Source organism: Marmota monax, unplaced genomic scaffold, assembly GCF_021218885.2.
Source record: "Marmota monax isolate L192 unplaced genomic scaffold, Marmota_monax_Labrador192_F-V1.1 WCK01_AAM20220418_F8-fsc00414, whole genome shotgun sequence".
Classification (NCBI taxonomy): Eukaryota; Metazoa; Chordata; class Mammalia; order Rodentia; family Sciuridae; genus Marmota; species Marmota monax.
In genome coordinates this window covers 183,204-196,352 of record NW_026694289.1, presented here as the reverse complement: position 1 = coordinate 196,352, position 13,149 = coordinate 183,204, and the positions used below count along the sequence as shown (strand labels likewise).

General features: G+C 38.0%; 2 pseudogenes; both read right to left on the bottom strand.

Annotated features, from left to right (window-relative positions):
* Positions 1 to 1,633: 1,633 nt before the first annotated feature.
* Positions 1,634 to 4,232, bottom strand: LOC124108954 (RING finger protein 11-like; annotated as a pseudogene).
* Positions 4,233 to 7,643: 3,411 nt separating this feature from the next.
* On the bottom strand, positions 7,644 to 8,289 carry LOC124108948 (RWD domain-containing protein 4-like; annotated as a pseudogene).
* Positions 8,290 to 13,149: the final 4,860 nt, after the last annotated feature.

Here is a 13,149-nt window from a genome sequence, read left to right as displayed (position 1 = left end):
AGTCATGCTGATCTCTCACTGTTCTTTCATTGACAGATAGGAGACAACTTAATGGCCCCTGAGATGGGGACATACTGATTTCCCTGTTTTCTCCTTGAGAAGATAAAGGGACATGCCAGTTTTCCTGTTCCCCATCTAAGAGATAGGAAAACTGCCTGTCTCTGTTCCCAAGAAACAAACGTGCCTTCCACAAGATCAGGGGATGCTTACTATGTCAGTCAAGACTGAACCTGTCCCTAGTGCACAGCCATGATTCCAGCCTATAAAAGGTAACATTCAAGGGGGAGTTGCTGCTGCTGACTTTTTATAACATAAATATAATGATGGTACCTTTCTTTTGAAGTTGCTGAGGGGATTAAAATACCTTGAAAAATCCCCAAAACACTAGTTAGGGTTTGAAATTTGTAAGTTAGAATTTTCACATATAACATAAGAAAGTTATATAATTTTTTTCCTCCAAATTTACTTTATATAATCAGATGGATATAAATTAATGAACAAAAATTTAAGCAAGATACATTAACAATTTAACAGAACCCGATAATCTAATTTCTTCCAATTTTTCTCAAATTCATTTGAGTGTTTCCATCATGGTGCTCATAAGGAAATCAAACAACATATGGCTACTACAGTTGAATGTCAAATTAAGTATTTATGACATACTAAATTCTTCTATAATACAATTATGAAGAATCTTTAAGGAACTTATGTTTTGTACGTAGAAAAGTGTTAGAGTCAAACATTCAACTCAACAAAAATAAGAAACATTTCTGATTCCTCTGTTAGGTGTAGACTGCTTCTCCTTTTGCTAATGAATGTTTTTTAGCTGTAATATCACTGAGCTGAACAAATAAATAACCTTGAGTACATAAGGAAGAATAAACACATGCTAAATGGATAAACATTACTACTACATCTTTACTAGGCCATCTCTACCTCTAACACTTCAGCTGCAAGAAAAATTAAAGGAGAAATTCCTTTCTTGAGATCACAACTATGAAGTCATGTGGTTATAAAATTCTGCATTTGTGTGCAAAACATGAATCACATTTACCTTTATTCTCCCTACTTAGTCTTGTCAATCACATAGCAGGATTTAACAGATACCTTTCAAAGAAACAGAGAACTGAGATGTGTTTATATAACTTCAATAACCTCATCACTATAGTAATAAGAGATGAAGTATCCTTTTGCTATTGTTCAAGACAACAGGGAAGGAGAGATCACAAGAAAGAGAAATCAAAATTATTACAACTGAGTAACTACTTCTCATTAAGTTTTACCATGGTGCCACCTTCATTTTTACATAAGCATGGTGGCATAATTCAAGCTCAATAAATCGGAAAGGAAAAAATTTAAATATTAAGATTTAAAATTTAATATTTAAAATTTACCTTGACTTTCATTTATCACCATATTAACAACCAAAAGAATTAGATAAAACACATAGGAAAGGGTAATATTAAACCCACCTTGCTGAGTTGATTTACTGACACATTAACTCATTTTTATAAGGAAAAGGGATAATGCATCTCAGTTTGCTTACAAGCTAGGAGATCACTTAAAATTCTGCATTTCCTAACTGCAAACAAAATATAACACTTACAACAGGTTATACATAAACTGATTTCAAGCATAGAGCCAGCCCCAATGATAATACACTATTTAAAAAGACCTAAGGCAATGAATTCCATTTCCAATGGAAAAAAAGAACTGTGCAAACAAGCTTAAAACTACTTTTTTTGTGTGTGCCAGTGTTATAAAATGTAGCTTTTAATAAAACCTTGACCCAAATGCCATTAACTTCAGAAAAAAATTTGGTGGAGAGAAGAAAGTTATTTCATTTAGGAAAAATAACCACTATCTTTTTTCCTAATCTTCAACACACACAATTTAAACATATACAGTTGCTTTAACACTTTACACAATTCCTATGTACTGGAGCAATAACAAGGTCTAAATACAATTATATTCTTAAACACTGGGTCAAGGCTTTACATAAAAATACCATCCTACTCCCCCGCCCCCCTAAGTTTCTAAAATATCACATACTTTCCTCAACATCTGCAGCCATCCAGGAATTTTTAGGAAACTTTTTGTGCATGATCTTAATTCCTAATCCCTGGCTCTTTGGGCTCAGTGACAAAAGATCAAAACCACCAAAAATGATGGTTCACTTGAAGTCAGAGGAGAGACCCTGGCTCAATTAGTCTCATAGGATGAGAGCAGTGCTGCATCAATTGGCTCCATGCAGGAGGGGCACGTGAAGGATCTCATCAACCAGTCATCTATATAGTCCAGGTGATAGATGTGCATGCACGGCAGAAATGGAATTGGGTCCCCATAAACAAAGTCCATCATACAGATCACACACTCCCGGATCTTTTTTTCGGATCCATCTCTTCCAGGGTCATAAACTCCTTTAGGCAGATGTTGTATAAGGCCTATTCTTTGAGCTATCCTAATTTGTTCCTCTTCAGTCAGCTTAGTTGCTAGGCGAGTCTGGCTAGGTGTTGGATGATAAACTGGAACTGGAACTTGTTCCTGATATGGCGGCAGCCGCTCCTGATCCGGCTCCATCCCCTCGCCAAAGCTAGCCCGGTCGACTGAGACTCCTGAAGCAGGGAGATGTCATCTGAGGTGGGGGATTTGAGGCAGTTCCCCGTCTTCCAGGGCTGGGGCGTGTGATCTCTGCACCGTTCTGACGGTCTTCTCCAGAAAGTTATATAATTTTTAAAATTTGTTCTTTTTAGATATATAAGACAGCAGAGTGTATTTTGATATATTATAACATATGGAGGTTCACTGCAATGTGCTTATGTATGTACATAGGAAAGTTAAGTCAGATTCATTCCACTATCTTTTCTATTGCTGTTCTATCTCCCTTCCTTTCATTTCTCTTTGTTTAATCTACTGAACTTCTATTCTTCTCTCCTCTCAACCTTGTTGTGTGTTAGAATCTACATTTCAGAGAGAACATTTGGCCTTTGATTTTTTTTTTTGATTGGCTTATTTCACTTTTCATGATCACCTCCAGTTCCATCCATTTACCAGAAAAAGGCCATAATTTTATTCTTCTTTATGGCTGAGTAATATTTCATGGTATATGTATTCCAGTGTGTATCCATTCATCTGTTGAAGAGCACCTAGGTTGGTTATTTTGAATTGAGCTGCTGTAAACACAGATGAGACTGTGTCACTATAGTATGCTAATTTTACATCCTTTGGGTATATGCCAAGGAGTGGGATAACTGGGCTAAATAGAGGTTCTATTTCAAGTTCTGAGGAATTGCCATATTGTTTTCCAGAGTGGGTGCACCATTTTGCAGTCTCATCAGCAATGTGTGAGTGTACCTTTCCTCCCTGCATCCTTGACAACATTTATTGTTACTTGTATTCTTTTTTTTTTTTTTTTTTTTTTTTAAATATTTATTTATTTATTTTTAGTTTTCGGCGGACACAACATCTTTGTTTTATGTGGTGCTGAGGATCGAACCCGGGCCGCACGCATGCCAGGCAAGCGCGCTACCGCTTGAGCCACATCCCCAGCCCAGTTACTTGTATTCTTGATAATGGCCATCCTGACTGGAGTAAGATGAATCTCAATGTAGTTTTTTTTTTTTTTTTAAGTTTTTTAAATTATTTTTTTTAAGAGAGAGAGAGAGAGAATTTTTTAATGTTTATTCTTTAGTTTTCGGCGGACACAACATCTTTGTAAGTGCTGCTGAGGATCGAACCTGGGCTGCACACATGCCAGGTGAGCGCTCTACCGCTTGAGCCACATCCCCAGCCCTCAATGTAGTTTTAATTTGCATTTCTCTAATTGCTAGAGATGTTGAACATTTTTTTCATATATTTGTTGACTGATCATATTTCTTCTGTGAAGTGCCTGTTCAGTTCCTTTGCCCATTTATTCATTGGGTTTTTTATATATATAATATATAATATTTATATTTATATATATTTGGTGTTCAGTGTTTTGAGTTCTTTTTGTATATCCTGGAGATTAATGCTGTATCTGAGATGCTATTGTAGGGACAGATGAGGCTGGTTTATTATGTATCTTGGAGAACTTTTCTTCTGATCAGTGGTGAAGGTGATCCCCCTCTCACTGTCTTGACAAGGTCACAGTGAAATAAGTGCTGGCAAAGCTGCTCTCCCACTGTCTTGACAAGGTCACAATGAAAATGAATGCTGGCAAATCCTCACTGGTTGGAGGGAACTGAAACCATGAGACCCTTTTTTATGTAATTGGGACTTTTCATTTTCATGTTCATGTTCCTGACAGGAGGCATGAGTATGTTAAATGCCAAACCAAATTAAATTTCAGATGGCTAGAACATAACAGGTAGTTCATGCCTTGAAGGCTGTTCTACTACCCCTCAGCATATCAAGGACAAAGTAGAAAGCTGCTCTTCTATCTCAGCACACTGAGGACAAACCTGATAATGGACAACAATCATTCTCCAAAAGGTTACAAAAATTTTAGGCACCACATTGATTATATCAACTAGAACCCAAGCCCATATTTCCTGTCTTTTAGAAAACCTAATCATTATGTTCATTGTACAAAACCCACCATATGTAGTTTCATTCTTGATTAAGGAAAGTTATGTTATACACTTAGGAAAGTTAAGACATATAAGGATACATTCTTCTCGTTTCTATAAACCCTCTTTCACTTCACATAGGGATTTATGATGAGCATACTTAATATTGGCGGAAAGTGGACTGATGTTTAGAACTTACTTTTTATTGAGAAAGATTATAAAGATATAAGAACTAGTGCACCTTGACTGAGAAACAAAGAGAGAAAGCAGTTCAACCAGTTTTATGAGAATAAATTTAGGAATTAATTAAAGTAGCTTTGTAAGACATATTTTTAGAATAATGTTAGAAATATTATTCTATTTAGATTCTCAGGTTTAGAATTCTTAAATTTTTAGTTGTATGGGTTTCTGTTTTAAGAATTGTTTATAAACTTTAGGATATTTTAAGTGTAAGATTTAAGGGGACTTTTTTATATGGGAATTTTAGATTAGAAATAAAGTGCAAGTGTACTTTAAAACTTAACTGTTAATGATAGGTTAGGAGACTTAAAGTCTGGTTATGTAGTTTGGCATTAGTTAATAAGAAAATAGCATATCTTGGAGAAAATAGTACATCTTGTGAAAATCTGAAAAAATGTAAATTAGTGACGCATTTTATTAATGATTGATAACTAAAGGTCACATCCTGGAAAAATGTAAATTGATGTTATATTTTTCTATACCCCTAATTATGGTTAAGGAAATGTTATGTCTTAGCAAAGTTTTGAAATTGTATAATCAGTGACATATTCTGAGTCTATAATGATGAGAAAAATTGCAATAAAAGATGACCCAGAGAAAGCTGCATTAGAGCTCTCTCTCTGGAGATTGCTCTAACAGAACGACTCCTGTCTCATCTTTTTGCTGATGCCACTCATCCTTCAGGACTCCCTGGACCCCGCTAGGGCAGGACCCCGGCAGATCAGGTCTATTTGGGAGTACTCTATGACTCTTGTAAATGTATTTCTATCTCATTTCTGAAATGGGGAAACTTTCCTGTGACAATCGCATTGAAAATGTTCTTAATGTCTTTAGATTGTGTCTACATGTTCTCATCTATCCCAATGATTCTCTGTCCCGTCCAACGTGGGCAGCGAACCTAGATGGGAAGGAATGAAGGGACAAGAGACACGACTGCAAGACAGGGGTCTGATCAAGCTACAAACTTTTATTGTTCACACAGGGGTATTTATATGCTGGGGATGGGGAAGCTCTCTAATCAGCAATTGCTGGATGTGGGTGGGTATTTATATGCTGGGGATGGGGAAGCTCTCTAATCAGCAATTGATGGATGTGGGTGGTAAAACTGCCAGGTGCAAGACGTCTGATGATCCTGATAACCGCAGGATGTTCCAGGGAGATAGGTGGCTGCAGGATGCCTCCCAGGCAGGATGTCTCCCAGGGGGCTGTCAGGCTATTTTTTTGAAGGAGAATTTCCTTCTAGTCCCTGACAAGTTTTGATCTCTTGGTGTTGTCCAGAATATTTGTATATTCTGTAGCCCATCTACAGTCACTGGGGCTTTTCCACAAAGTACTCAGGAGTACACCATCCTCTCTCCCTGTCCAGGTGCATCTTAAGCACCCCAAGGTTTCCCTTTCTGGAGGAACTAATTTTATATCTGCCTTCTACTAAGGCACTTCTCCTACTGACTCTGTGTCCATTAAAATCAATCCCCATCATTAATGCATGGGTTTCCCCAAGTAAATTTTTTTAAAAGTCTTTATCTGTGGGCCACATCATACCCTTTGTTTTCACTGCCCCTTCCCTTGCTGGTGCCTGGGCTAGTGCTTTTGTATGTAATTTATTATTTCTTACATTCAAGGTTCTGACTTTGTGCATCTCTCTCTCTATTTTTTTTTAACAGTTGAGAAATAAGTTCCAGTGAGTTCCCTTAGTTATCCACCTTGCTGAGAAGCTGTCTTCCTGCTTTGTAAGTCCAATGTGGAGGGATTTCTTTGAGGTGCTTCTTTCCTCTAATCCACAATCTCTTCTCCCTCCTGAACATCATTTTTAAGGAAGATTCCAAAGTAAGCTTTTTTTTTTTTTTTTTTTTTTTGGTGGGGGGGATACTAGGGGTTGAACCCAGGGTGTTTTACTACAGGAATACATCACCAGTCCTTTAAAAAAATTTTTTTGACTTGTTAGTTAGGATATCACTAAATTACTGAAGCTGTCCTCAAATTTGTATCTGCCTTACCACCTAGGAGTTACTAGGATTAGAGGCATGCATCACCATTCCCTGTTCAAAGTAAAGTTTTAATAATGATCATGCTCATTTGTCCATTGAATTAGTTGTGTCTGACTAATACATGGTACTTGAAATTCATCCTAAATCCCATTTGAGGCATAGGTCATTTTCTTTTTTCTTTTCTTTTCTTTCTTTCTTTCTTTTTTAACATTAAGGCATCTTTTATTCCCATCCTAGTATATGCAGCAAATGTTTTAAATAAGAGCCAGCATTTATTCAAATGTTTTCTAATGTATTTGGCAGGTTTGTTTTTATATTCTCCTATTACACATATCATTGAAAGTTCTCATGATCAAACACCTGACACAAAGCAAGAGAAAAGTATAAATAGATACCAATTTATTAAAGGGAAACAATTCACCATTGAAATATAAAAAGGAACTACAAAGAGTTTCATAAAAAGTTTAAATACTGGTATTTAAATTTCTCTGAAGCAATTTATGCTTCAGTGATTAAGTAAAAGAAGAGATGAAGACTTTAAGATGGGAAACCTATAATTAATAACTACAGAATAACTGTATATGTAAAATTCTGCTGTATTGGGAAGACATTTGAAAAGGGCTCATAGCCCCTACAAGAAGATCATACAAATTAACACTGATTATTATTTCCCATATTTATCCATTTATAAAGCTTAATAGGCTTCATAAAGTATACTAAACAGTAACATTTTCACCTTTTATTAAGGCAAGTTTGTGAAAAAATGTAATACAAACAGATCTTTTCATGAACTTTCCACTGACAACATTTTTTAATGTAAGAAATGTACAAAAAACCCTTCATTTTATAAAACAGTCACCTCAATACCAGAAAATAGTTATTGAAAGATGTTGAACCTAGTTTACTTTTTAAAGGATGTTCTTTCCTTTTCTCAAATTCCGAGTGTTATTCATCATCCTTAGAGCCAGTTTTGCTTAAATGCTTCATGAAATCAACCCAGTTCCAGCCTGGAGGAAGTTCCCCTTTGTGATCTGTTTTGTCTGCCAGTTTATGTTTCTGGGCTTTAGAAAGTTGTTCTTTTTTTGTCTTTTTTCTTATTTGATGGAACTATATCAGGAGTTTCAACAGAGGTGATATTGCTTATAGATGTTGTAGAATTAATGGGATGATGATTCTCCATGAACTGCTCTTTATTGTCTTTGGCATATTCAAACAACGTATAGGTCATAGCAATTCCAAGATTCACTTCCACAGCTTCCTGTAACTTGGCTAATATGCTCTGCTTTACAGCTGATAATATGGTGGTGTTAAAAAAAAAGCATTCATAGATATAATTAGAGGTGTTTGGGAATATGTTTCTGTCCAGGAAATCTCTATTAAGAAGGCTTTGGTATCACCATTTTCACCCAATATTGAAATGAAACTGGACTTAATTCCCGGAAACTTTCATCTCCTTCATAAATAGAATATAATGCTTCTAGTTCCATTTCCTGGTCCTCATTGGTGCTCATCGAGCCGGTGCCTCCCAAGTGGACATGTTTGTGACAACTAAAAAAAAGCAAGGGCCTCATTTTTCTGAATTTTAAATGAAACTTCCCTGTTTTTCTTCCAGCATCAGCCTTACACTATTTAAATGAGTGTTGCTTTAAGATGTGTCTAAATATCTGAAACTAAATTCATTTGTAAAATATTCTCTGCTATTTCTGAATTTATCTTTTCCAATATAAGTGTAGGGGAAGAAAGTCAAGACTCCCTTTAATTCTGATGATATTTATTAAAATATACTTGGTATGGCTGATATAATAAATTAGCATATTTTTCAGTCTTATTAATATGAAGTCATCCTGACCAACAATATAGTGGATTTCTGTGGTGAGCCGTTCTAATAGACCGTGGCCGCCATTAGAAGATGGCGCCGGCTTCCACTGTGGCCTGTGATAAACAACTCCTTATATGGAGAATTGGCACGCAATCCCTTACCACCCTATGAGAAAGCTCCACGTGGCAGCTTCGCATTGGGGCTTGAGATGCTTTATTAAGGCTGGGAGGGGCATCCGAGAAGGAGAAGAAGAAATATCAAGGGCCTGAATAAACTGCTGAAAGAAGATTCCTGAGTTGCGTCTTCCTTGCGGGCAAGGGGTCGCGACAGATTTCTATGTGTGTTTGGTTTTCACTTTATACTTTGAAGAGTTTTTATTTCTTCAAAAAATTATTCATTCTTTGTCAGGTGCTTATCCACTGGCTGTGTAGTTAATGAATGGTGCTGTATGTGTAGAAGAAGGGGATGGAGCCAAGTTTCCATCAAAGGCTTTTCTCCCAGTAAATCAGCCAATGCTGAGGCCTCAGTAGACAGTGGGTGCCTGGTGTATGTCTCCTTGGTGATCAAGTGAACAGTGTGCTCAAGAAGAATCTCTAGAGCAGCGCTAGAGCCTGTGTGAGCTCTGAGGCTGCAGTGCATTGTATAGGCAGATTCTGCTTTGCATTCTCTCTTCTGATGCTGAAGTCTATGGATTACCTCATTCTGTATATTCTGTTGCTCCTGGGAGGAACTGCATTCTTTAATAAAGATTTTCTCCAGGGTGGAGGTAACAGCCAAACTAAAAATACAAAAAAATACAGCAAAGATTTAGTCTGAAATTCCTCCTATTGAATGATACCTTAGACCCTTTGCTGTTCATATGGATAAGGAACAGTATAGCACACGAGGGGATGTCAGCATCACCAGTCATTGGGAAAATACAAATCAGAACCACAGCATGATACAACATCACTCTCCACTAGATGGCTCCCATCAGGATGATATTGTGTGGTAGTGAGAATGCAGAGAGATTGTAACCTGTATGTATTGCTTATGGAAATACTAACTGGTGCCACCACTTTGGAAAGCAGTCTGGAATTTTTCCCAAAAGAGCTACCACATGGTTCAGAAATTCCTCTCCTGGTCATCTACCCAAGAGAGATGAAAACATGTGTCCACAGAGAAACTCCCACACAAATGTTAATAGCAGTATTATGCATGATTTCCAAGAAGTTTAAGCCATCTATGTCCAACAGTTATCTGGAAATAATTGTTAAACAATTACTGATATCACAGAAAAATTTTTATATTGATATGTGTAAAATACACATATGACTAATAATTGTCTTTATGTGAACATTAAACTGTAATTTAATGTTCTTAATTAAGAGATGAATCACATCTCTTAATTAAGAACATTAAATTACAGTTAAAATTACAACTGAGTAATACTGGTTTGATACTAATTTTTTTAATCTGAGAGTGACAAAAATCTAAATTTAGACAATGGTGATGATTGAACAACTATATAATTATATTATGGACATTGCATTTTACATATTAGAGAGATGGGCTTTATAGTATATAAATTATATCTCAATATAACTTTTGAAAATATTTTAAAATTGTTAATGAACCTTTATTCTATTTATTTATATGTGGTGCTGAGAACTGAACCCAGTGCCTCACATATGCTAGGCAAGTGCTCTACCACTAAGCCACAACACCAGCCCCTCAATATAACTTTTATAAACAATATGAAAGGGGTTCACTGTCACTATCCCTTTAAAGTGTGTCTATGCTCTGGAAGTCAGACTCTTAGATATAGATATAATTGGGTCTGCCATGGTTACTATCTTTGATTGTCATAGGCAGTCGTGGGAAGATCAGTTTCATAAGAAGCCAAGGGGAGGTTTTTGTCTCAGTGTCCTGTGTATCTGGAGCACTGTGTAAGCATTCATGCTGACATCCCACGTTGGACAGTAATAATGACCCTCGTCCTTAGGGAGTAAGAAACTGATGTGACTACATTTTAAAAAATAAATAAATAACAGCAGCTTCTATCTCAAGGCCTGTCCTAAGGAAGGGGGTGTGACCCTTGTCCTTGGAAAAACCCACAGAGCACTCCTAAGCACATACCCGCCCTGCTGAGTTGTTTGTCTGTAAATAACCTGAGAGGTCTGAGGAGCCAGGTGTCCCTGACTCAGTTAGGCTAGGTGAGGACCTATAGCAACCCCCCTAACAACCTCCAATCAGCATGAGACATGGAAAATACCTGGAATGCCAGATGACCCCCAAGTAGTTTATGGTGGTTGATAACATGTTGGGAAACCATGTAGTTTAGCACGAACACCCCTCGTAGCCTAAACCAATCAGTTCACACAAATCCCCCTCTTGTACTAACCAATCATCCCTACCCAAATTGTTCCTGCCATTGAATGTGCTAATCAATGTTAAGAGTTGTTGTTTGATTTTCTCGCGCTGTGGAATGATTTGCTGTGTGATGTTGTCTTGCATAGAGTATCCCCCCAAAACCTACAAAATCTCACTGAACAAAGGACCGGGACTCACTCCCTGGGACCACTGTGTTGGGAATGGTTGTGAGTCCAGGCTCGAGCTTGCAATAAAGACTCTTGTGTGATTGCATTGGATTCAGCTACTGGAGGTCTACTGGGGTCCACGAATCTGGCATAACAGGAGCAGGTCTGAGATTGTGGGGTAGGCTGTGTTCCCAATGTACTGAGAACCCCAATTTGGGGAACAGCACCATGAATTTCCTGGTACCAGTTTGTATCATAGATACTAACACTGTTGCTGTTTCCAGTGCAGATAGGGGCGACACTGTCCTACAGACTCTGATACTGGGGTTTCCTGGCTCAGCTCAGATTGCCCAGGGGGTGCTGAAAGAAGATGCAGAAATACACAGAAATGAGTCTGGTTATTGCCTGTATGATATTTCCCAAATGAAAGGAAAAAAAATCAACCCTGGAGGACCTCCATGATATCTTCTGCTTTTCAAAGTCAGTCACCTGAGCAGAGTGAAAAGGAAGAAGAGAGGAGTGTAGGCCATGGTAGAGGTTCCTGCAGAACTCTGATTCCTGAGGACCCGCAGCTGTTATCAGAGCTGCCAATGTCTCCTGTACTTATTTCCCCACTAAAGGAGTCTGGGGCCTTCCATGAAAATTATGCTGCTCCCTCTGGATGGCTTCCCACACCCAGAGCTCTGAGTCCTTTCTGCTTGGGGCTAGGCAGAACCTGTCATGAGCCTCCCAGGGCTGAGATTCAACAGTTGGTTTGTTCTGAAGAACTCTGTCTTTCAGGCCATCTGGATGGAGGAGGTGACTGATTTCCAGCTGGGCAGGCTCACAATGTCCTCTGCTGCCTTAGGGACAGATCTTTTCAGATGTTAGATGCACCCCAGTGGACCCTGGAGAGAGACTCTCTTCCCTGCTTTTCTGCAACTATACCCTCCTCAAAGAAAGGAACCATTTCACCACCCTTGAACCTCCTTCACAAGCTGCAGACCCTTATACTTGGCTAAATGCTGATTTTAGTGATGTGCCCCCACCCCAAGCATTTTATAATTCTGGCCTTTCTTTCCACTGTGGACTTGTTCTGGAATCAACACACCAAAGACAAAGGAAAGTGATTGACCAGCAAAAAGCTTTTAGCTGGGAAGGACTGGAACCTGGATTTCCCTTATCCTTTGCCCCATTTTTTACCATGACAGGTGGATATTCCTTCCCTTAGCCCTCCTCCATCCCCTTTTCTCATAAAGGATGGGAAACATGAAGTTATTCAAAGATTGACCCTCACTATAAGTGAATGAGTTTGGTTTGTCTTGTAGTGGTTTAGCTCTAAGGTATACTAGGGATATCCAGACCTTCTTGAATACAGGTTAATATCCTCAGCCTAAAATAGTACTAAAATGCTGATTATGTCTAAATGTTGGTGTCACTTTGGCAAATAGAACTGGAATGCACGGATAAGCAGAATCTGAAGAGAAAACAAAAGGAAGAATTCCAGGTACAGTGCACTCTTCTATATGTGCAGCTGGGTTAAAACAGATTGGGAGGGAGAAATAATGGATATTTTACATCTTCCTCTAGACCTGGTCTAGACTAAGGTTTGTGAGCAAATCTGGTTCACAGCAAAGATTCCAATTCAGTTTTGTTGTTGTTCTTAATGAGTTGAAATTAACATAAAACTAACCATTTTAAGGTATGTAAATCAGGGTGATTCATGATGTTGGGCAATTACTTATCTCTTCCTAGTCCTAAAACTCTTGCATCAACTAGAGTGGAAAGTACACACTCACTGTGTTAGCCAGTTTTTTTTTTTTTTGTGGTTGTTGATGTTGTTGCTGCTGTCTTGACAAAATATTTGAGAAAAACCAAGATACAGAAAGAAAAGGTTTATTTTGGCTCACAGTTTCATGTATGATCACTTGGTTCCATTCTGTATGAGCCAATGGCAAGGCAGGACATTATGGCAGGGAGCAATGCTGCTCATCTTTTGGTGGCCAGGAAGGAGAGAGAGAGAGAGAGAGAGAGAGAGAGAGAGAGAGAGAGAG